Genomic DNA, 4,918 nt, shown 5'->3' with positions numbered 1-4,918 from the left:
CTTCTCTCAACGCAAATGCTATGGCTTCCAGTTTTAGGATGCATGCGATATATGCGATGATGTCTATAGGACTTACACATCAGCCTCTATTCTTGTCTATGCGATGAAAATTGGCACACACACATACAAGGCGATCGCATAATACCATAACCTATCTCTAGGGTTCATGTGATGCATGTTGACAAATAGAGCTGATGCGTTATTTTATGCGATGATTTTATGAAAGGAATTGCGGTGATGGGAAATGTGTTGTGCAACAAGTTTTCTCAGCATAATCCAAGTATAAATCCTACTGAGTTTCCTGGTAAGTCTAGGGTCGAACTCAAGGACTAAGGAAAACAGTATGCGGTAATAATTTTTAAGAAGACTTTGCGGTAACCAATAAATCAAAGAGTTATTTTTGGGTTATTGTTTGTGGCATAAAAAGTATGCAGCAGAGTTAAGACAAGAGTTGATAATATGGAAGATGCGATGAATATATGGAGAACGGGTTGAGAAGGGGTTCAACTAACACTTCCTAGGATTGCGTTCATGTTATGCGATCATGCAAAAAACATACAATAGAAAATCATCTCTCAATGCAAATGCTATGGCTTAGAGTTCTAGAACGCATGCGATATATGCGATAAAGTCTATAGGACCTACACATAAGCATCTATTCTTGTTTATGCGATGACAAATGACACATACACAAACAAGGCGACTGCATAATATCATAACCTATCTCTAGGGTGCACACAATGCATGTTGGCAACACAGAGCTCATCTCTAAGTCCTTATCTCTTGCTTATGCAGATCTAATCTTGCTCTCTCGAGTCTAGACTGTAACCTAGCTCTCTCAAGTCTTAGGTTCTTTCTTTAAACTCTCTCTCGAGTAGCTTTAAAGGGGTGTTGGGCACAACATAAGACAAGATGATCGCATGCAATGAGGATCCTAGGTCATGTTAGCTTAGTTCTTCTCAACCCATTCGATGGATTTAGCTACTCATGTGTGCTTTTAAGAGAGTGAATAGATGTAGATAAGCAAGTTTCATTTTATAGATATTGAATTGAAATATATAATAACAATGCGAAATGAGAATAAAGAGCCTGGTAGCAATCTCTTGCTTCCCAAGGCTTTTACACTATTCTTTTCTACTCTGCTCAAAAGATAGTTTCGCTCTCGCGAGAGTTAGCCCTCTCTCTGCTTTTCCATGCCTCTGGGTTCTCTCTAGAGCTGACCAGAACAATCTTCTGGCATCTCTTCTCTTCTCTCGCTCCGCCTTAAAAGTAAAAGAAAAACTATGAACAAGGCTACTTCTATCTAAGGGAAAATTATCCAACTGTCCGAACTCCTTCACTGAAGGTTGCCTTCGGTATTTATAGAGCTTCGGGCTGAAAAGCTTCTTCTCTCTTATGATTGTACTGATGAGATGGCATTAATTCTCTGTCTGATGTACCGAATATTTGTCACCAAAAAGTTGAGTGTACTTGCTACAGTAGTTCGTTAGCAGCTTGTCAACTTAATTCGGAATCGACTATCATCAGATTCTGTACCATTGTGATTTATTATGATTTTCACCTAGATGCGTCCACAAAGTTGCGTCGGCTCTGCGGCAACCTTCTTGAGCAGATATTTGCGAGCGCCAGACACCGCATAGCCTTGCGGTAAGGCAATCTTTTGATGCGCTCGACTGTTAATTTCTTGTGATCGCATTTTTCGCCTTGCGTCAACGCATATTCTACACAAAAATACATAAGTTAACTATTTTAATGCGATGGACATATACGACCGCAATATTATAAACTTAATGCCTTTTGGACGCAATCTTACATATTTTATCAACGCAAACCTGCACTTTTAATAACTTAGCACTGTAATTACATACATTTCTGCCCGTTATCACCTATGTCTAGGGTGCATGCGATGCATGTTGACAAATAGAGCTTATCTCTAAGTCTCTATCTCTTGCTTATGCAGATCTAATCTTGCTCACTCGAGTCTAGATTCTAACCTAGCTCTCTCAAGTCTGAGGTTCTTTCTTTAGACTCTCTCTCGAGTAGCTCTAAAGGGATGATGGACACAACATAAGACAAGATGATCGCATGCGATGAAAATCCTAGGTCATGTTAGCTAAGTACTGATAACTTGTAGAAATACAAGTTATTTATGCCACCTTATCTAGATATTGTAGCCAAAAGTTAGTAATTATGCGCCAATTGTATGAAAATTAGCCTCGTATTGCAATAATTATAAATGTTTGCAATTACACCCACTAACACCAAAAAGATAGAAGACAAACCGAACTTTACTCTGTTTTGCAGGAGACCAAGTCACCGCTTGTGCTCAAGGCTCACGAGAGACTAATCAACACATCTCTGTCACATTGAGCCCATCAATCACCAATGAAGAGACGATTACAACAATGACTGCACAATATGACAGTCGATCCAAGAGCTGTGCTTCAACCGCATGCGGTAATAAATACAACCACTGCATGCAATCTTATGATCGAAAGATGTAGCTGAGCAACGCAATAGTGGAGGATTGAAACACGTGTACAACCAACAGTTGTGCAGAATTGACGATTTGATTGCATAACAAAAGGAATAATATCCCTCCATCTTCGGAATTACCATAACCATGAGTGGGGACCACAAGGCCGGAGTCAAATATCTGCACCTATAAATACCCTATTGATTTTAGAGAAAAGGTATGCTACTTGATACGGGGCTAAGTACTGCTAGATTATAGAGAAAATGATGAGCTGAGTGGTTAAGAGAAGAAATCTGGGAAGAAGGCAAGATAACACCGAGAGGTGAATCTCAGATCCAACCTGCCATACACACGATCGGAAGCTCTGTGCAAAGATCCCTGATATCGGTAGAGCAAGCTTGAGAGGAAAGCTCTTCCTACCATCAAATCCATCCTACCCAGCAAGCAGATCTTCATTGAATCTGTGCCAAGACATTGGCACTAATTTGTATCTGTTTTATCTCTCTTTCATTGTGTATTTCATGTTTTCTTTATCTCTTCATTCACACACCTATATCAAACGCTTAGTAGAAATATTAAATGTTTTGATAAATTCTGTTTACCATTTTCTATCTATTTCCGTTCACCCATCCATCACTTTCTTCATGATGTCTCTTAACCCCCTGATGAGCAATATGAATCACTAAGAACTTAATTTGTATTAAAGATATAAAATATGTTTAGCTAAAGCATGCTAGATGACATCTTCACCTGTGAGAGCAGAAGTGAAGGTGTCATTCTGATCTATCGAGAGAAGGTCAGAAGAATGCATTAACTAAAGCCAATAGTACTTCTAGACATAGAAGCAACCTTACGTTCATTACGTTAGTCTTTGTTTCACCACAGACATGTAGGAGCACGGCCAATCATTGAGAGGTGTACGCCAAAAGAAGAGCGGAACGATATTTGTACCTTCAATCTAGTTAAGAACTTGCATTGTTTGTATTATTTGTTTTTCTCTTTCTATTCTGTTCATAAGACTTGTCGCCGCAACCCATGTCTTTGCATAACTTTCACAGCTAGCCTCAATCCCAGCATCTTGTACATGAAGTCTGTATCTTATATCATCTAGCTTAGTTTATTGTATTTTCATGTTTTTATCGCATCTTTACTGCTTTCCTTTATTTTATTGCAATTTATATACTTGTACAAAAATACTTTTAAAGATTGAAAACCTGGTCGCATGTATCATGAACGTACCGCAATAACCTAAACCATTCCCCGTGTTCGACCTCGGATCACACCGAGAAACTTACGGTGGAATTATATTGGGTTCCATCGTAAGGAAACTTGTGACAACGCATGGCATACTACATGAACAATAATTAACGTATAACTAGAAGTAGTATTGCATCATTGTGAGCAATTTATATCATCAATCCAACCACGTTACACCTCCCAATACAAAATGCTAGGGTAAAGGATTTATAACTAATAATACGATTACAAGTTTATGGCGCTGTTACTGGGGAACTAGTTAACGGTTTATTGTTTGAGTGTGTTTTTGGTATTGTGCAAGATAGATCTCATTGTACTAGCTGTTCAACGGGAGAGCAACCTGATGGTTTATGAGTCCTAGTGCTGAACCGGAATTCGTAGCTGACCCTGAGATTGAGAAAACTTTCCACGCAAGGGTACGCCAGAAAAGAAGTCAACGAAAGTAGGTAGCCAGCATGGCGGACAATAACGATAACACAGTGCCAATAGTAAACTAAGAGGCTGTTCGACCAGCTCAGGATCCTGTCTTCCTGGTGGCCGATCGCAACATCCGAATGTATAATTATGAAGCACCCAACCTGTATTATTTTTCACCTGGAATCTCGAGGCCGACTGTGGAGGAGAATGCACGCTTTGAGATCAAGCCGGTCATGTTGCAGATGATTCAAAACGTCGGGCAGTTTAGGGTCTGCAAGGTGAGGACCCACATGCCCACCTAACCAGTTTTTTCGAGATGTGCAGCAATTTATCCCTACCTGGCATCACCCCAAAAAATATAAGATTGTATCTGTTCCCTTACACCTTGAGGGACGAGGCTAAAAGGTAGGCTTATTCACTGGAGCCCAATGAGATCACTTCATGGGAGCAGTTGGTGGAGCGGTTCATGAAGAAGTTCTTCCCACCTGCCTTCAATGCAATAAGACAAAAGGACGTGTTGAACTTTAAACAAAAGGAGAATGAGACCCTGAGCACCGTCTGGGTGCGATTCAGAAGATTGGTAAAAAACTGCCCGCATATCAGGATTCCCGATTGCGTCTTGATGGAAACATTCTATAATGGCCTGAACAAAGCAACCCAGGCTGTTGCTGACGCCTCCGTGGCAGGAGGTTTTATGGACAAGACAGACACAGAGGCAAAAGTCATCCTCGACCGCATCTCGCGGAATATGGATGACTGGATAAATGA

The sequence above is a fragment of the Benincasa hispida genome, chromosome 8 (assembly GCF_027475165.1).
Source record: "Benincasa hispida cultivar pf3 chromosome 8, pf3_genome.v1.1, whole genome shotgun sequence".
Lineage (NCBI taxonomy): Eukaryota > Viridiplantae > Streptophyta > Magnoliopsida > Cucurbitales > Cucurbitaceae > Benincasa > Benincasa hispida.
Note: the sequence above shows the minus strand (reverse complement) of the source record.